The sequence below is a fragment of the Pongo abelii genome, chromosome 6, assembly GCF_028885655.2.
Source record: "Pongo abelii isolate AG06213 chromosome 6, NHGRI_mPonAbe1-v2.0_pri, whole genome shotgun sequence".
NCBI classification, from domain to species: Eukaryota; Metazoa; Chordata; class Mammalia; order Primates; family Hominidae; genus Pongo; species Pongo abelii.
In genome coordinates, this window is record NC_071991.2 from 86,297,466 (window position 1) to 86,318,660 (window position 21,195).

The 21,195-nt window shown below is 37.5% G+C and overlaps 1 long non-coding RNA gene across 1 annotated transcript in view; it reads left to right on the top strand.

Annotated features, from left to right (window-relative positions):
• LOC134761777 (uncharacterized) overlaps window positions 1-21,195 on the top strand; it is a 412,845-nt gene that overhangs the window by 181,392 nt on the left and 210,258 nt on the right. The gene's annotated exons all lie outside the window — the stretch shown is intronic.

Here is a 21,195-nt window from a genome sequence, read left to right on the forward strand (position 1 = left end):
CTTTGTTGGTTTAAAGTCTGTTTTATCAGAGACTAGGATTACCACCCCTGCCTTTTTTTGTTTTCCATTTGCTTGGTAGATCTTCCTCCATCCTTTTATTTTGAGCCTGTGTGTGTCTCTGCACGTGAGATGGGTTTCCTGAATACAGCACACTGATGGGTCTTGACTCTATCCAATTTGCCAGTCTGTGTCTTTTAATTGGAGCATTTAGTCCATTTACATTTAAAGTTAATATTGTTATGTGTGAATTTGATCCTGTCATTATGATGTTAGCTGGTCATTTTGCTTGTTAGTTGATGCAGTTTCTTCCTAGCCTTGATGGTCTTTACAATTTGGCATGATTTTGCAGTGGCTGGTACCGGTTGTGCCTTTCCATGTTTAGCGCTTCCTTCAGGAGCTCTTTTAGGACAGGCCTGGTGGTGACAAAATCTCTCAGCATTTGCTTGTCTGTAAAGGATTTTATTTATCCTTCACTTATGAAGCTTAGTTTGGCTGGATATGAAATTCTGGGTTGAAAATTCTTTTCTTTAAGAATGTTGAATATTGGCCCCCACTCTCTTCTGGCTTGTAGGGTTTCTGCCGAGAGATCCGCTGTTAGTCTGATGGGCTTCCCTTTGTGGGTAACCCGACCTTTCTCTCTGGCTGCCCTTAACATTTTTTCCTTCATTTCAACTTTGGTGGATCTAACAATTATGTGCCTTGGAGTTGCTCTTCTCGAGGAGTATCTTTGTGGTGTTCTTTTTATTTCCTGAATCTGAATGTTGGCCTGCCTTGCTAGATTGAGGAAGTTCTTCTGGATAATATCCTGCAGAGTGTTTTCCAACTTGGTTCCATTCTCCCCGTCACTTTCGGGTACACCAATCAGACGTAGATTTGGTCTTTTCACATAGTCCCATATTTCTTGGAGGCTTTGTTCATTTCTTTTTATTCTTTTTTCTCTAAACTTCCCTTTTCACTTCATTTCATTCATTTCATCTTCCATCACTGATACCCTTTTTACCAGTTGATCACATTGGCTCCTGAGGCTTCTGCATTCTTCACGTAGTTCTCGAGCCTTGGCTTTCAGCTCCATCAGCTCCTTTAAGCACTTCTCTGTATTGGTTATTCTAGTTCTGAATATTTTAAGCTCACTGTTGAGACCTACTGTTCAGAAAATAAAAAAAAGAGATTCCTTTAAAAATATTACTGCTCATTGACAATGTACCTTGTCACCTAAGAACTCAGACTGGTACAAGGATGTTAATGTTTTTATGCCTGTGAACACAACATACATTCTGCAGCCCATGAATCAAAGAACCATTTCAACTTTCAAGTCTTATTATTTAAGAAATGCATTTATTAAGGTTACAGGTGACATAGTGATTTCTCTGTTGAATCTCGGGTAAAGGAAATTAAAGACCTTCTGGAAAGAATTCACCTTTCTAGACACCATTAAGAATATTTGTGATTTGTGGGAAGAGGTCAAAATATACTACATTAACAGGAGTTGGGAAGTACTTGACTCCAACCGTCATGGATGACTTGGAAAGGTTCAGTTCTTTAGTGGAGAAAGTCACTGCAGATATGGTGGAAGTAGCAGGAAACTTAGAAATGGAAGTGGATCTTTCTAAAATTTTTCTTATTTAAAAACCAAGACAAAAATTTAATCAGTTTTCCTACCTTTGGTTTTGTTTTGTTTTAGCCTGAATACATTCCCTTTGATCTATAACACCAAATGGGTAGTTTTTCATCTATTCCAGTCCAACATCCTCTTCTCGAGTCCTGTTAATGTGTTTTAAGTTTATGAGTAATCATGAGGTTGGCTTCTATCTAATTATGACTTGGCTTGCTGCATTTTGAACTCATGTCCAGTATAGTTATGGGACTCAATGTTAAGAATAATAAAAACCCCTGATGATTCCTTGATCTCTTGATATTCATTCTGATATTGAGTTCAAGACCAAAAAATTGATACCTAGTTTCTTTCAGGACATTTTCTTGTTTATTTCTACCATTTTGTTATTTTTTAGGAGGAAATTTTATGCAGTTTTATATTTAATTGTCATGGCTTTAATTATTTCTGAATCTTTAGTAAGTACTTAGCAGGATGTGCTGCGCTTGAGAAAATCATTATTTACTTATTTGTCTTTGACTTTTTGCAAGTAGCTAACAACTGAGTGGATAAGCATATCTTAATTTGGACACTAAATTTTTACTGGAAAGACTTAGTATGCATTTAGATTTCATAAAATTTACAGTTGAGAAAGTAGATTAACATACTTAAGTTGTCCAAATATATATATATTTTAATTTAAATAATTTATTTAAAATGGAGTCTTGCTATGTTGCTGAGGTTGGTCTTAAACTCCTGGGCTCAAGCTAGCCCCTCAACTGACTCCTGCATAGCTGAGACTACAGGCATGGACCACTGTGCCCAGCTCCAAATATTTTTAAACATTTTCCAATAATGGTATTGAGGATTCGTCTTAAAATTAAAATTAAATTAATTAAAATTAATTTAATGAAATGTAATTTAAATATAATTACAATTAAGATTAAACATTCAGTTTTTCAATTGGACTAACCATATTTCAATACCTATGTGTGGCTGGTGACTATGGTATTGGACAGCACAGGTATGGATGGTTTGCTGTAATTCTGAAGAATCCTACCACCTTTTGTTTTCCTCACAACTTTTTAACTTCTATAGTACTGAAATTTTTTTTACATGTTTGGTGTGTAATATTACTTTCAAGTCATTTCAAGTCAGAATGATCACTCTGGTTCTAGCAATATTATGTTCCTTGCCTTTATAGTTTCAAGGTCTTTCAAGTCACTGTCTGGGGATACATTCCCAGAGTTGGCATATATTATCAATTACCCATTAAACTGTACTCATCCGAGGGAATGACATTTTCATCTACTGCCTAGATGACTATTTATGCTTCTAATTTGAGTGCATACATGCTTACATTGTTTGCTTACATATTCTGGTGTCAAGTGCATACTCAAAATTTGCCGAAGAATTTAAAAAGCCAGTGTCAGATAATTTTTATATATGGCATTTCTCAAGCATTCAGATTCCTTGATATATTTACTTATAATGTATGCACATGTGGTGATGGAGATTTAGTGTGGAATTTACTTAATATGTTTATACTTTTATTCTGTGAAATGTGATCAAACTACCTGTCATGTTATTTGTTTGCTGAGAATGTGTGTGTGTGTGTGTGTGTGTGCATTTTAAACTTTACGCTATCTTTAAAACTATTTCCTATGATCCAGGGGATTTCTAAGTGTCTATATGATTGAAATCTTTAGGTGGTTTTATTCTAGCAGAAAAATTTAAAATTCTTATAGACTGTAAAAATACCATTTAGATTGATTAACCATTTTAAAAAATTCTTTTATTTATCATGCATTTCTGGAGTGCCTTGTGTTTTCAAAGTGATGCATTCTGTAAAGGAGAATTCTTGAACTCTCTATGCAAGCAACTTATATTTTCATTCACATAGGGCATTTTACCATAGCTAATCTATTAAAATATTAGACATCAGAGCAATAGTACTATACTAGTTGGCCATCTTGGCTGGACACATCTGTCTGCTCTTGTCAGAATACAAATCTATGTGAAAACAAAGGAAAACAAAATCATGTAGTTAACCTTTGTTCACCACTCAATCACTGTATTATTCAATGTCTATGGAAAGATCACTTAACCTTTCTCCCTCTTTTCTCATTTATGAGCCAAGGGTTATTATAAATGTCTTATTCACCACACTAGCTAATTTTAAGGCTCAATGGTAAGGATCAAATGAGCCTTGCCTGTGGCTAGTTTATGTCAGATTAAAGAACACATGGTATCTGAACTTGAAAAAGGAGAAAGGGATCTACCATGGGTTGGGTGATTTTACACCAAATTTACAGCAAATGAAAGAGGCAGACCAAGAGGTAGAAAAAGAAGAAAGCAAGAAGCATAAGCTATGGATAGCATTAGAGGGAGAAAAAAAATCTACTGAAGAAAATGCGGAGAAAGATGGTGGAGTAAAAAGTGTAAGGACAAAGATAGAAAAAAGATAAATAGAAGAGCATTACATGAAGGAAATATCAGAGTTGGTTTGGACTTGACAATAAGGACATTAAAAAGACTTCTAAGAGGCTACAGGGATTTTAAAAACTAGGACAAGACAGATGTCATGTATAATTTATTACCTAGAAAACTATTAGAGTAGATATAAAATTGCGGGGTAGGAGAGTCAGGTGTGGAAAAAAGGTGTCCAGCAAAAGTTAATGTGCTGAAGCAATATGCTTTCAAAGTCAGTTAGTCAAGACTATTGAGAATAATGGGAGGTAGAGTGGTCAGCTGTGGTTAGAATTTATGAGGTTGCAACAAAAGAGAAGAGAAAAAGAAAAGCCAGAACTTCTTGTTATAACAAAAATGTTGAAACTTACGTATGTTTGAAAGAACATAGAGATGATCTGGCCTGAAGGGTAAAACATATTAAAGAGGAGAGGAAATAAGATGAAAAGAAACAATGACCATTGAAGACTATTACTTTGAAATTTATTTTTACTTTAAAAATTATATTTTGTCATAACATAAAACTCCCTATTAAGAAATTAATTTAAAATGCTTTTTATTATAAAGTAATACGTTCTTACTATTAAATATTTAGGAAATGTAGAAAAATAAACCATAGTTCTATTTAATTTTAATATTAAAATGTTTTCCTGTTTTTTTCAGTGCATGCTTTTCTTTGTTTTGATTTTGATAAGATGTGGACAAAACCATCAAATGAGGTTTTGTTTGATCATAGGACAAAATTATAAACAAATATTTGGTGAAATCTTTTTGTAAATAAAAGCTATGAGGGTCAAATGGAGTTACATGTATGTGCTTCTCATACCATAACCATATTTGTGTACACTTTGTAGAAAGTATTTCAGGTGTTCAATCTTGAGCAAGCTTAGCTTATTCTAGCAAGCAAGGGGGAATATTCTAGTGAATTGTGGTAGTGTGTGTGAAGTGGGTTTAGTGTTTGGAGATTCTTTCTGCAGGTTTCATGGATACTTTATGGAAATTCAACAATGCTTTATATATTATCTTTTTATCCTCTCTTCATGACCTTTTTTGATAACCAGGTTTTAGATCTATGTATGTTTCCAGAGAAAGAAAGGACAGATCAAAAATTCATCAACTCTCTGATTCTACTATAAAGAAGTGATTCAGGTTGGGGTAGGAATCATCCTCTAAGCTCTGATCTCATTTCAAGATAACTTTTTATTTAAAAATAGTGACATACATGTCTGTTCATCCCTCCATACCCCACTTTTTTCCACAGAAGAATAGATACATTTAATTGTATTCTCTGTAAACTTTTTAATGTTTTTCTTTCCTTAGGGTAGTTCTACTTGAGCATAAGTTTAATTTTCTCCCCGGAATTCTCATTTTAAATGTTAGTAATATACATACCCAGAGGTCTGAATTCAGTATGAAAGGAGTCATAATGTATGATGATTCTAGACCATTCTTACAATCTGTGCATTTCATTTTTGAATCTACTGCATTTAGCACAGGGTCTAGATGAGGCAGGAACACAATAAAATATTTATTGAATGAATAAGTAAGAGTTTTAGTTTTCTCTTGTGAAAAATACTGTTCCCAAATAAATGTCAAATGAACTCTGTAGAGTTTTTTCATTGAGCCTGAATTCTGGATTCATGTCTGACCTTTTGCAGTCTGAATTTCTAACAGGTTTCCTCAAATTAGACTGTGTATTAGAATCACCTGGGGGAACTAGCGGATCATGCAGACTCCTTCCTGGGCTATACTTCCTAGATATTCTCATTCAGTAGGTAAGGTCCAGCCATCTGGGTTTTTAGTAAGTACTTGAAGTATTTGTGTAAGGTGCTCATAGGACCACACTTTGTTAAATATCGTTAAAGGTGTGGGTTCAGGCAGATCCAATATAGATTTGTGTTTTCTCTAATTTGGCTGTGTTTCAACTATTTCAAGCAGATATTCTAAAGAGTTGGAGGTGGTTTTAGGAAATGGTCCTATGGCAATCTTTAGACCATCAGTCTCAAATATATTTCAAAAGACTGACTTGTCTTAACTGCACATACAGAAATTAACATCTTGTCATATATTATCTTGTTAGCAAATCTCCGTGACATGGAATTTTACTTAAACAGTTGGCCAATATTTTAAAAATAAAATTTCTTAACATCTTGTTAACATGCTTTTATAGAGGAAGGACTAGCCAATTACTTAAAGTGTCTTTGGCTGGCTGAGAAAGACTGACATGCCCTTGACCTATCTCATGCTCCTTCTTTAGAAGCTGATTTGCACCTGTGGTTGCTCTTAGAGTCACCTTCAACACCTCACTGAGGAAGTGGGTGTCTCCATGGCTGCACTTGATTCCTGCGCTCTGAGTGTTACTGTGATTCCCTGATCTGAGTTCCAAAGCACTCCCTTTCCTGCGTAGCTGAAAGGGGAATGAGGATAAAAAATCTGACTTCTGATTGCCACTTGCAGTATATACAACATCACTTTGCCACGACTTATTAAAATAACCATTGTGATTTTTGCATTAAGACATAAAAGAGTACAGAGCATCTAAAAAATATTAATGTTGGCCGGGCACGGTGGCTCACATCTGTAATCCCAGCACTTTGGGAGGCCAAAGAGGGTGGATCACCTGAGGTCAGGAGTTCAAGACCAGCCTGACCAACATGGTGAAACCCCGTCTGTACTAAAATTACAAAAATTAGCTGGGCCTGGTGGCAGGCGCCTTGTAGTCCCAGCTACTTGGGAGGCTGAGGCAGGAGAATCGCTTGAACCCGGGAGGTGGAGGTTGCAGTGAGCCCAGATCGCACCACTGCACTCCAGCCTGGGCGACAGAGTGAGACTCCGTCTCAAAAAAAAAAAAAAAAAAAAAATTAATGTTATGTAAAACTTGGAAAATAAATCTGTTATTTTGTATGCAACTACAAGAATAAAATTCAGCTTCCAAGTCCCCTAACAACCAACCAAACCAACTCCCGAGTAACTAAATTTTCAAATGCAATAATATTTATAAGTATGTAGAAAAGGGATTACTGTATACATGACAGCTTTGAATTACTGTGATAATCTGGACATCTGGAAATGAGAATAAGCCTCACTGCCCTGCCTTTAACTGACCATCTGTGACTCAGGCGGACAGAGGAGACCACTTACCTTTCTCTCATGGTATTTCCTTTCAGGTGAGGGTCACCATTAGCATATCGCTCCTGGCCTGTCTCTGTATCCTGTTCTCAAACTCCCTCTCATGGAGCAAAGTCTGTTTAATGAAATGTGGGAGCAAAAATTTGGCATACACATATCTCAGGCTTTTTATGTTTCTCTTCTTCAGGAGTCAGCTTGTCTGTGAGAACTGCATTTTCTTTCTCTGTTCTTTTCTTTTCTTTCTTTCCCTTCCCTCCCTCCCTCCCTCCGTCTGTCCCTCCCTCGCTTCCTTCCTTCCTTCCTTCACTCTCCCTTCTTTTCTTTCCTTTCTTTTTCTTTTTCTCTTTCTTTTCCTTTTTCTTTTCTTCCGAGATGGACTTTCGCTCTTGTTGCCCAGGCTGGAGTGCAATGGTGTGATCTCGGGTTACTGCAACCTCTGCCTCCCAGATTCAAGCAATTCTCCTGCCTCAGCCTCCCGAGTAGCTGGGATTATAGGTGCCTGCCACCATGCCCAGCTAATTTTTTGTATTTTTAGTAGAGACCATGTTGGTCAGGCTGCTCTTGTACTCCTGACCTCAGGTGATCCACCTGCCTCGGCCTCCCAAAGTGCTGGGATTACAGGCATGAGCCACCGTGCCCAGCCCGAGAACTGCATTTTCTAGGCCTGCATCTCTGCTCGTTTCCCGTTGCTCATCTCAGCAGATGGTCTGTGATTGCTCAGTGCTGCCTGTGTCTAGATGGAAATCTAGTGCTGGATATCATATTGGGAAACCTCTTGTTGCTGAACTCCTTAGCTATGTTCCCCAGCATGGTCTGTGGTAGACATGAACATGTGTTACCCAGAGCCCCTCCAAGAAAGAACTCACTGACCAGCTGAGGAGAGGGTGGTCAGCAGAGTGTCTCCAGCTGCCTGCTTTCTTAGGGTCAGCCTCAGCTGCAAAGTGATGGATGTCTTTGCTCAATGATATGCCCTTTTCAGAGCATCCCACATCTGATGACTGAACTAGGACAGGATTAAAAGGCCCAGTCATTTCAACCAACTGTGAGATGACTCTAATGGGTCTCACTCTAGAGCTTCCTGCCAGGTTGGCCAAGGCTGTTTTGGGTCTGCATCACAGTTTGACTTTTTTCTCTGCTCCATCCTCCTTCCTCCCCTTCCTTTGATTCCTTATATATGTCTTGAACACCAACTCTGTCTCAGTATATGCACCTGGAGGAGTCAACCTGTGATATGGCCTCTTTTGGTTTAGGGCTTTAAATATCTTTTTGCTAATGTTAATATTTGATTTTCTTAACTGGTTCAGAACTCAAGTAGAGAAATAATAGTGCCATTTCCAGACTCCTTTAAATCTCAGCAGTGGATATAACTCTGCCTAGGTGAGAGAAACTTGTATCCCATTGAGGTGTAGGTAGTATAAATAAGAATAGGCAGCCCTGAGTAGGGTTCTCAGTGAATACCAGGTAGTCTGGCTATACCATCAGAAGGTACTGTATTGTCTATCTCTGATAAAGAAATAAAAATGATACCCTGTATTGACACATGTAAAACAATGAAAGTACCTTATTTTCAGGCAGACATGACCTACTATTATGCAGGCTCCCTAAGACAGTAAACAGATATTTCAGATCACCAAAGAATAGTTAAATACCCCAATTTCTATTAAATATACATATTGATTCTTGGCATAAAAAATGATTGCAACCTTCTGATTTCTTATAGAGCAAAACATTAGGTGAATCATCAAAACATTGTCAAAAACATTTCTGTAAGGAGCCCCCATCTTTCATGGGTAGTACCATATCAAGGAAGCCCTGAGCCAATACTTGTGAAAAATTAACAATAGCTTCCATCAAGAACAGAATAAGTAGAAAATGAGTTTTAAATACAGCATAACTAGTGTTTTAAAGATGATTTACCAAAAGGGGCAATTTTAAATTAGATTTTTCTTTAGAATGTAGCATGTATCCTCTTGCAAATTAAACTTGTGGGCGTAACTATGTATTGTATCGAGGGAAGGGAATAGAGTTTTCTCTGGGAAGATTCAGCTTTGGGAAAGTTTCACTTGGATAAATTGGGGAGAAATTAAAAAAAACATGTTTAATAAGCCAGATTTGCTAACTTTAACTCTGGAATCTAAAGAATGACAGATGTCACAATCAGGCAGCATTCATATTCAGCTAGGTAGTTTGTTTAAATCAGTGGTTCTCAACCTTCTGATAGTATAAAAATTGGCCCAATTGGACTGAGAAAAAATTGGCCTTGCTGAAGACCAGACCAAAATCTTCACCAAAGAACGTAAATACACCATATTTAGAATAGGATGATGGTTAGGTTACATCTTAACCACAAAAATGACTAATACCCCTCATTGCCAGCAACTTTGCCTTTTTGATGATCTCTGCTTATTTATCAATGATAGCACTGCTTTTGGATGAAGATGATTAAGGAACCCAATCACAGAATTTCCCCAATTTCTTGATGTCATTCAATCCAGAAACTTTCCCTGCTTCCCTAATTACTCCTTAAAATAATCTACTAAAATCCCCCCACCCCCCACCCTCTGACTCTTACTGAGAAGCCCTCAATGTTCTCCTGTAGTTTCAGCAAGGTAAGTAGGCCTCTTTGCTTAACTACAAGTGTTTTCTTCGTGGTCTTTATTTGATGGGCTTTGACACTTGGCTGCATATTAAAATCATCTGGTGATAAGGTTTGGCTGTGTCCCCACCCAACTCTCATCTCCAATTGTAATCTCCATAATCTCTACCTGTCAGGGGAGGAAACTGGTGGGAGGTGATTGAATCATGGGGGTGGTTTTACCCATGCTGTTCTCTTGATAGGAAGTGAATTATCGCGAGATCTGATGGTTTAAAGTGTGGCACTTCCACCTTCGGGCGCTCTGTCATGCCACTTTGTGAAGCAGGTACTTGCTTCTCTTTTGCTGTCCATCATGAGTGCAAGTTTCCTGAGGCCTCCCCAGCCATGCAGAACTGTGAGTAAATTAAACCTCTTTTCTTTATAAATTACCCCCTTGGGGAGTTCTTTTTTTTTTTTTAGGATTTTTAAATATAATATTAATTTATTAGAAAGAAGCTTCTTTGTGAGAACGAACTTATACATCTGGAGAGGTTTTAAAAATCTTGATGCTCAGGCTGCTCCTCAGACCAATTGAATTAAAATTTCTGAGGTTTAGAGCTGGGCACCAGAATTTTTAAAGCTTCTCAGGTGATTTCAATGTGGAGTCAAAGTTGAGAACCACGGGTGTAAATGATTATATCGGAGGTGGAGGATGTACCACATAAATGCCAAAAGTTACTTGTAGCCTTGTGATTTTTTTTTTTTTTTTTGAGACAGAGTGAGTCTCTGTTACCTAGGCTGGAGTGCAGTGGCACCATCTTGGCTCACTGCAAGCTCCGTCTCCTGGGTTCACGCCATTCTCCTGCCTCAGCCTCCCCAGTAGCTGGGACTACAGGCACCCACCACCACGCCTGGCTAATTTTTTGTATTTTTTTTTTTTTTAGTAGAGATGGGGTTTCACCGCATTAGCCAGGGTGGTCTTGATCTCCTGACCTCCTGATCCGCCCGCCTTGGCCTCTCAAAGCCTTGTAATTTTTAACTCTGACATTATTTTACATTGTCTCTGGTTGTTGATGTATCAAAATAGCCTTAATGTATCTAAGGGAGGGAGAATGATGAGCTGGAAGCAATGCTTTCTTGATGCTATTCATGGTTAGACTGCAAGCAAGTGAAGTGAGATATTGGCAACATTCATATTTGGTTCTTGAAATGAAAGTGAGTGAAATTCTTTGAAAAACTCTTAATGTGCTTAGAATGGTGAGAGGATATTTTCTCTTTTCACATTACTTTGCTGGACTATATAATGTTTTGGTTTAACTATCACTTCCTTTAATCTGTTCTTTAAACTGATGTTTAAACATTTAACTATGTTTTTAAGTATTTCTGTTTACAATAAAAATTAATTTCTCCTTCAGGGCAATAGTAATTGTGTCATAGGGATTTAAGGAAAAGCATCTGAAACATTTATATTAATACTCTATAATACAATGCTTAATTAACTTGTGTTTTCCGTATGTGGGATTTGTTGGTGTGGGGAAGAATTGGTGACAGAGGCAGAAAAAAGACAATCAGTTCTGTAAAATATACCTCAAGCTGGAACATGAAGAAAAACCGGGCAAACTAACTTTTCCCCTTTTAGTTCTGTTGAAGGCTTAAGGGACATAGTCGTTTCTGAAATATTGGACTGTTCACATGGAATTGAGCCAAGCAGCTTCAGAGACATGCTTTTTCTTGAGTAGGTAGTTCAGATTTCGGCATTTAAGCCTAATAGTTAATAGTTGGTATTAAATATGATCAAAATTCTGCCTGTGTAAGGAGGCAGGCTGAAACATGTGACCCCACTGCTGACCAGGCTATGTTTATGCTTTACCTGGAAACTTAAATGGCCTGTGGACTTTAAAAAAATAATATTTCTCAACACAACTGCAAGAATTGAGCAAGACTTTCAAGGGGTGAGGAGACCATCTTTACTTGTAATCTTATTCCATCAAGTAAATACTATCTTTCTCATTTCTGAGGTTCAAAATAACCCAGATTTAGCTTTACTTCTTGAGAACTGGGTTGGGATCGAGGATCAGTTTATACATTTTAGGCTCTTTGAATTGCGAATAATTTTTCTTGTGATATAGCTAACATGGAGTCTGACTGATTTAGACCTTTTTTTTAAAGATGAAATATTCTGCCTGTTTCTCTCCAATGTCATAATTTCTAAGCATGCATCTAAGACATATTGCCCACAATTTCATGAACTTAGGAGGTAACTATGACTTTATATGAGTGGTCTACTGACATAATGAAATGAACCCATAAGCAATCTGATATATGTTATTGCAAACTTGGTTAGCAGTTGAGACAAATGCCTATAAGTAAAACCATTTTTATATAGCCAAATCAAGTTTTTTCTTGATAGTTTTCTCTTATAAGTTCTCATGTGTCTGTAGGAAGTGTCACTGATGATGCATGTCGCTAAGACCCATGTACTTTAATTATTCTCCACCATCCCCTTTTTGTTTTCTGTTCTTCAAGAATCTGAACTCTCAGAATTAGGTTCTTGATATGTAGATTATCAAGGGGCCAAAGAGAGCCAGAAATTCTAGGAAGTCAAAGACTGTGACTCCTAGCCTGTTAAGCCTGAGTCAATTAAGGGGGTCAGGATGAGAAACTATTACAGGTGTTCTCAACCCTAAGTGCATACCAGAATCTCCTGGGGATCATTTAGATATTGCTAATACTTTGCTTTCCTGTAGAGAATCTGAATTAATGAGTTGGGGATAGGGCTGTGTCTGAAGGATTATAGAAGTTCCATGCTCAGGTGTGGCCGCTCCTGGATTCAGGAGTGGGTTATACCGGAGCTTCCCATCCACAGTGAACACAATTTCCAGGGTGAGTCCACATGGTATAGAGGAGAGAATGCTGGTCAGGGGGTCCAGGAAACCTGGTTCTCAAACTAGCATCACCACTAACAAACCCTGCTACTCCAGGTATATTATTTCAACTCTCTGATCTTTGGTTTCCTCATATATAACCTTAAAAAGTTTATGGTCCCTTTTAGAGCTAAGATTCTACAATTTTAGCTTTTCATTGAAAAGTTTTCCCATTTCTAGAGTATATACTGAAAAAAAAACAACTCAGGTGATTCAGCGTATTTGAACAGAAGTGCTACCAGCACTAGAATTGTCTAGAAGATTTAAAATGATTTGACCTTAATTTATAATCAGTATTTAAATCAATTTTAACTTTGGTAGAAGTAGTCAGCTATCCTTAGAGACAAGGTTCTGGATATATGAATTCTTGCTTTTTATCTCTTCCAAGAATAGTGGGAGTTAAAATAAGTAATCACATAATCCAACTGACTGTTCCATGAGGTATATGATTGTACATTGACAGCTTTTGCAATTACAGATATTCAATTATAGATGATTTATAAAATTGATTTCTTCCCCCAGAATCTGAGTATACTGCTTTTTGAAGAAATTTTAGATCTTTTGGTTTTCACTGTAAGGAAAAAGAGAGATGTTATTTAGGGTAGTATATTAATACTCATTAAACATTTGCACTATAACTTTTTAGCAACGTCTTTAAAAACAGAAGAAACAATTTGACTTTTATTTTGTGGAAGGACAGTGGCTAGGGGTGGAAGAGCATAGTTCTCTCTCTTTCCTTGACAAAAATCCTTTAAAAATAACCCACCAATTTTCAACCATTATATTTTAAGCTGCAGGAGCTTGTGAGTTATCTTTCATCTTGGTTCTATCACATAACCAGAGAAATTACACAGCATCTCCCCAAGGAGAGGTCTAGCTGGGAGGCAATTCAAACAAAAATGTATTATAGAAATGTGATTGTTCAGTGTGTCATTATAACAGTTATTCATCTTTGCCCCTTAATCTACAGTTTTCTCATTCCTCATTTTATCTTTTATGTGTTTGTGCTTTTCTATGGATGCATGTGGCAGAAAGAGTGACCATGAGGCAGTGACACCTGGAGAAGAATGTACAAGGAATTTATTGGACTTAAATGTCATGAGTAATAGCTGTAATACTTCTAGGGGATACATAGGCAGTTAAATTTGATTATCTGCCCCCACTTTTAGTTTGCATGAGTGAAATAAAAGCTAGCTGTGTTCAGGGTTAAAATGACTTTATTTTAAAACTAGATAATAATAACAATTCATCTTCTAGAAGGTAAGAAGTGTCCACTTAGGTCAACCATCATTATGGAACACATTTTAGTACTTACTATCTTGTAAGACCATATTTCCAATGTAAAAAATGGTATCCATTTGACACATCATGTGATAGGACAGAATGTTTAAAATCTAAATTGGGTTGGAAAATTAGGAAATATGGTACTTCATCAGTTACCTATTGCTGCATAAGAACCCACTCGAAACTTTAGTCATTTTTCCTCCATGGGTAAATAATTTGGTCTGGACTCAGCTGGGTGCTTCTGCAGTTGCTCTCCCTTGGGTTCACTCATGTGGCTAACTTCTTTAGCTCTAAAGGGGCTAGATGGTGTCAGATGGCCGTACTGACGTGTCTAGCAGTTGATATTGGCTATTGGCTGCTTAACTAGTGGGGCTAAGTTGGAATGACTCATCTCTGCTCCATGTGGCCTATTATTCTTTAATTGATTATACTGGGCTTCTTCATGGCAGTCTCAGAACAGCATTCCAAGAGGGCAAATAAGCAGCTGAAAAATCTCCTCTTTCATTTTAGCTTTTATTTTAGATTTGGGGATAAATGTGCAGGTTTGTGACAAAGGTATATTGCATGATGCTGAGGTTTGGGATATGACTGAACTGTCATTCAGGTCATGAGCATCATACCCAATTGGTAGTTTTTCAGCCCCTTTCCATCCTCCCTCTCTCCCTGTTCTAGTCATCCCCAGTGTCTGTTGTACCCATCTTTATATCCATGTGTACCCAATGTTTAGCTCCCACATACAAGTGAAAACATGTGGTATTTGTTTTTCTGTTTCTGTGTTAGTTTGCTTGGGATAATGACCTCCAGCTGCATCCATGTTGCTGCAAAGGACATGATTTCATTCTTTTTTATGGCTCCATGGTATTCTATGGTGTGTGTGTGTATATATATATACATACATATATATACATAATATATACCTATATATATATATACATTTTCTTTATCCAATCCACCATGGTTGGGCACGTGGCTTGATTCTATGTTTTGCTACTGTGAATAGTGCTGCGTTGAACTTAAGGCTGTGTATATCTATTTGATAGAATGATTTATTTTCTTTTGGATATATACCAAGTAATGGAATTGCTGGGTCAAATGGTAGTTCTACCCTTAGTTCTTTGAGAAATATTCAAGCTGCTCTCCACAGTGGCTGGACTAATTTACATTCCCACCAACAGTGTGCAGGTGCTTCCTGTTCTCTGCAGCCTTATCAGCATCTGTTATTTTTTGAATTTTTAACAAAAACTATTCTGAGTGGTGTGAAATGGTATTTCACTGTGGTTTTGATTTGCATTTCTCTGACAATGAGTGATGATGAGCATTTCTTTTATGTTTGTTGCCCACTTGTATGTCTTTTAAGAAGTAGACACTTCATGTCCTTTGCCCACTTTTTAATAGGATTATTTCTTTTTTGCTTGTTGATTTAAGTTTTGTATAGATTCTTAATATTAGACCTTTCTCAGATGCATAGTTTGTGAATATTTTCTCCCATTCTGTAGGATTTCTGTTTACTCCCTTGCTAGTATCTCTTGCTGTACAGAAGCTCGTTAGTTTAATTTAGATCCCACTTACTAATTTTTATTTGGGTAGTAATTGATTTTGAGGGCTTAGCCATAAATTCTTCACCAAGCCTGATACTGAGAAGGGTATTTCCTAGGTTTTCTTCTAGCATTTTTTTTTTTCTAGACAGAGTGTTTCTCTGTCACCCAGGCTGGAGTGCAGTGGCGTAATCTCGGCTCACTGCAACCTCCACTTCCCAGGTTCAAGAGATTCTGGTGCTTCAGCCTCCCCAGTAGCTGGAATTACTGGCATGCACCACCACACTCGGCTAATTTTTGTATTTTTAGTAGAGATGGAGTTTTGCCATGTTGGCCAGGCTGGTCTAGATCACCTGGTCTCAAGTAATCCACCTGCCTCGGCTTCCCAAAATGCTGGGATTACAGGTGTGAGCCAATGTGCTTGGTCTTCTTCTAGGATTTTATAAATGGGGACATACATTTAAGTGTTTAACATATCTTGAGTTAATTTTTACATGTGGTTATAGCTAGGGGTCCAGTTTAATTCTTCTGCATATGGCTAGCCAGTTATGCCAAGACCATCTATTGACTAGGGAGTCTTTTCCACATTACTTATTTTTGTCAACTTTGTCAAAGATCAGATGATTTTAGGTGTGTGGCTTTATTTCTAGGTTCTCTTTTCTGTCCCTGTGGTATATGTGTTTATTTTTGTACCAGTACCATACAGTTTTGGTTACTGTAGACTTATAATATAGTTTGAATTTGGGTAATGTGATGCCTCTGATTTTGTTCTTTTTGCTTATGATGGCTTTGGCTATTTGGGCACTTTTTTGGTTCCATATGAATTTTAGAATTTTTTTTTCTAATCCTGAGAAGAATGGTGTTGGTAGTTTGCTAGGAGTAGTGTTGAATCTGTAAACTGCTCTGGGCAGTATGGCCATTTTGATGACATGGGTACTTCCAACCCATGAAAATGGAATGTTTTTTCATTTATTTGTTTTTTCTCTGATTTCTTTCTGCAGTATTTTGTAGTTCTTTTTGCAGAAATCTTTCACCTCCCTGGTAAGCTGTGTTTCTAGATATTTTATTGTTTTTGTGGCTATTGTAACTGGGATTGCATTGTTGATTTGGCTCTCAGCTTGAACATTATTGGTATATAGAAATGTTACTGATTTTTGTGTGTTGGTTTTGTATCCTGAAACTTACTGAAGTCGTATCAGTTCTAAGAGACTTTGGTGGAGTGTTTATGGTTTTAGATATATAATCATATGGTCAGCAAAGGGAGATCGTTTGACAACTTCTTTTCCTATTTTGATGCATTTTATTTATTTTTCTTGCCTGATTGCTCTGGCTAGGACTTCCAGTACTATGCTGAATAGGAGTGGTAAGAGTGGGCATCCTTGTCTCATTCCAGTTCTCAAAGGGAATGGTTCCAGCTTTTACCTGTTCAGTATGATGTTGGTTGTGGGTTTGTCATAGATAGGTCTTATTAGTTTGAGGTATCCTCCTTTGATGCCTAATTTATTAAGGGTTTCTCTCCTGAAGGGATGTTGGATTTAAAGCTTTTTTGCATATATTGAGATGATCATATGGTTTTTGTTTTTAATTCTGTTTATGTGGTGTATCATGTTTATTGATTTGCATATGTGGAATCAACTTTGCATCTTAAAAATAAAGCCTACTTGATCATGATGAATTAACTTTTGTATGTGCTGCTGGGTTCCATTTGCCAGTATTCTGTTGAGGATTTTTGCATCCATGTTTATCAGGGATTATTGACCTGATATTTTATTTTTTTGTTGTGCTTACCAGATTTTTGTATCAGGGTGTTACTGGCTTCATAGAATAAGTTAAAGAGGAATCCTTCTCCCTCAATTTTTGGGAATAGTTTTAGTAGAATTGATAGCAGTTTTTTGTATGTCTGGTAGAATTCAGCTGTAAATGTATCTGATCCTGACCTTTGTTTTTTGGTTGGTAGGTTTTTTTTATTATTACTGATTCAATTTCAGAATTTGTTATTGGTCTGTCCAGGTTTTCATTTTCTTCCTATTTCAATCTTGGAAGGTTGTGTTTCTAGGAATTTATCCATTTCCTCTCAAGTTTTTAAATTTGTGTGCATAGATGTTCTCACAATTGTCTCTGAGGATCTTTTGTATTTCTGTGGGATTAGTTGTAATGTCATCTTTGTCACTTCTAATTGTGCTTATTTGGATTTTCTCTTTTTTTCCTTTGTTAATCTAGTTAGCGGTCTATCACTCTTGTTTATTTTTTCAAATAATCACCTTTTGGTTTCATTGATCTTTCATATGGATTTTTGTATCTTTTTTAAATATAAAACATTTTATTTATTTATCAACAGAAAAAAGGGCAAAGGCAACAAATAGGACAGAGTATTCCACAAATACAGTGGAATAATGGGCATTGGAGATGTGGAAGAGTTTCGGAGTAGGAGGGAGGTGGACAATGAGAAATTACATAATGGGTGCAGTATACATTATTTGGGTAATGGGTAATGGGTACATTAAAAATCCAAACTTGGCCACTACGCAATATAGTATCTTGATTTCATTCAGTTCTGCTCTGATTTTAGTGATTTCTTTTTTTCTGTTAGCTTTTGGATTGGCTTGTTTTGTTTTTCTAATTCCTCTAGGTACAATGTTAGATTGTTAATTTGAGATCTTTCTGACGTCTTGATGTAGGCATTTAGCACTATAAACTTTCCTCTTAATACTGATTTTAGCTGCATCCCAAGGATTTGGTATGTTGTGTCTGTATTTTCATTAATTGCAAATAATTTTTTGACTTCTGCCTTAACTTCATTGTTCACCCAAAAGTCATTCAGGAGCAAGTTGTTTAATTTCCATGTGATTGTGTAGTTTTGAGAGATCTTTTGAATATTTACTTCTGTTTTGCATTGTGGCCTGAGAGTTTGCTTGATATTTTGATTTTTTTCAATGTATTAAGACTTGCTTTATGGCTGAGCATCTGGTTGATCTTAGAATGTTTTGTGTGCAGATGAGAAGAAAGTATATTCCATGGTTATTGGGTGAAGTATCGTGTAGATAATCTTGGTCCGGTGTCAAGTTTAAGGCCTGAATATCTTTGTTAGTTTTCTGCATCAATGATCTGTCTAATTATGTCAGTGGGGTGTTGAAGTCTCCTACTATTATTTGTGGATGTCTAAGCCTTTTCATAGGTCAAAAACAACTTGTTTTATGAATGTGGGTGCTTCAATATTGGGTACATATATTTTTAGGATAGTTAAGTCTTCTTGTTGAATTGAACCCTTTATCATTATGTAATATCCTCCTAGATTGCTGTTGTTTATAGTCTATTTTTGTTTTCCATTGGCATAATAGATCTTTATCCCTTTACTTTGAGCCCATGGGTGGTGTTACATGTGAGAAGGGTCTCTTGAAGAGAGCAGACAGTTGGAGGCTTGCCTTTTTATCCAACTTGCCACTCTATGACTTTTAACTGGGATGTTTAGACTACTTATATTTAAGGTTAATATTGGCATGTGAGATTTTGATCCCATCATCATTTTGTTAGCTGGTAATTTTGTAGACTTGATTTTGTAATTGCTTTATAGTGTCTGTGGGCTGTGTGTCTAAGTGTGTTTTAGTAGTAGCAGGTATTGTTCTTTTGTTTCCATATGTAGTATTCCCTTAAGGACCTCCCGTAAGACTGGTCTAGTGGTAATGAATTCCCTCAGTGCTTGTGTGTCTGAAAAGGACTTTATTTCTTCTTCACTTATGTGAAGTTGGGTGGGATATGAAATTCTTTGTTGAAATTTCTTTAAGGATGCTGACAATAGGCACCAGTCTCTTCTGGCTTGTAAGGTTTCTGCTGAGAGGTCCACTGCTAGCCTGATGGAATTCCCTTTGTAAGTGATCTGACCCTTCCCTCTAGCTGCCTTTACAATTTTTCTTTTGCATTGACTTGGTGAATCTGATGAGTATATGTCTTAGGGATGGTCATTTTGTATAGTATCTCACAGGGGTTCTTTGTATTTTCTTGAATTTATATGTCAACCTCTGTAATGGGATTAGGGAAATTTTCATGGACTATATCCCCAAATATATTTTTCAAGTTGCATACTATGTCTCCTTCTCCCTTAGAAATGCTGATGAGTTGTAGTTTGGTCCCTTTACATAATCCCATGTTCTCAGAGGTTTTGTTCATTTCTGAATTTTTTTAAAGTATTTGTCTGAGTTGATTCAAAGAACTGGTCTTTGACCTCTGAGATTCTTTCCTTAGCTTGGTCTATTCTGTTGTTAATGCTTCTGACTATATTATAAAATTCTTGAAGTGCAATCTTTAATTACAGAAGGTTTGTTTGGTTTTTACTTCAAATGGCTATTTTGTCTTTGAACTCTTGGAATGTTTTACTGGGTTTCTTGGAATGGGTTTCAACCTTCTCCTGAATCTCAATGAGTTTCCTTACCATCCAGATTCTGAACTATGTCTGTCGTTTCAGTCATTTCAATCTGGTTAAGAACCATTGCTGGGGAGCTAATAACATTTGGATATAAAGGGTTATTCTGACTTTTTAAATTGCCAGAGTTCTTCACTGATTGTTTCTCATCCAAGAAAGCTTGCGTTCTTTTGTGTTTTCGGATTTGCTGTTGTTTGGATGGAGCTTTTTGTTTTTCTATTCTTTATTTTCCTTGAGGGATTAACTTTGGTGTAAGCTGAGTATAGTTCAGTTCACTTTGTTTCTGGATTACTTTCAGAGGGCCAAGCCTCTGTACAGGATCTTTATTAGTGACTACATTCTTGCCCTGGGTTTCACAGAGAATATATACTGGAAGAAGAGGCTGCGATCCAGTAGATGGTAGTTAAGAGTAAGGACTGGCTGATTGGTTCTTACCCAGCCATGCAGCTCTTTTTTATTTCAGTATGTTCACAGCAGTGCTTTGTGGGGTGTGGGAGCAGAGATGACCCCCTCACCAGGTCTGGGGGGGACCCCTGTCCAATCACTGAACTCATGCTTATGTTTCTTTTATTAGGTGTTTTGGGCCATAGAGATTCCTCAGGCAAAGTCTGTGGCTGGCAGACAGGCCACATCTTTCATGGACCAGTCCTGTGGAAGAAAGTATACCCTGTTCCTGTGTCAGTTCATGAACCCGTGTCTAACTCTTCTCGATGTTTTGAGAATGGGGACTCTTCCCTTGCTCAAGCGCTGGCCACGGATCTCATATTGACACACCTTAGCTGTATGCTATTACCCTGGGGCTTTGGGACCAGGCCCACAGCTTTGTCCTCTGGCCCCCTGGGGTTGGGCATTGTCTATGCTAGGGGAGATTTAGTGCTCCCAGGCCACCAGGAAAACACTCAGGTGGGGCCACTGGGAAAGCACTCAGAGTGGGCAGTGGAGGCTGTGCCGTATACATGCTCTTGTGGGAACAGCCAGCCAGGGGCCTTTCAAGTGGCTGGTGGGTAGAGGGTCATGCAGAACAGAAGTGCCTCAGTCACACGGGAAAGATGGACCTGCTCTCTCTGGCCTTGTGGTCAGCTGAGGTTAGAACTATTTGGAAGATGTTGGGGAGCCTAGGGGTTTGGTAACCTATGGTCATATTTTGCTGCAGCTGCCCCACTTGCAAATCCACCTGGGCTCTGTACAGGCTGGAATTCTGTCTCTGCCTACTGTCTGGGCAGATCCCCTTGCCAATTAAAATGTCTATGGGGGTCATGGGATCTTGTAGC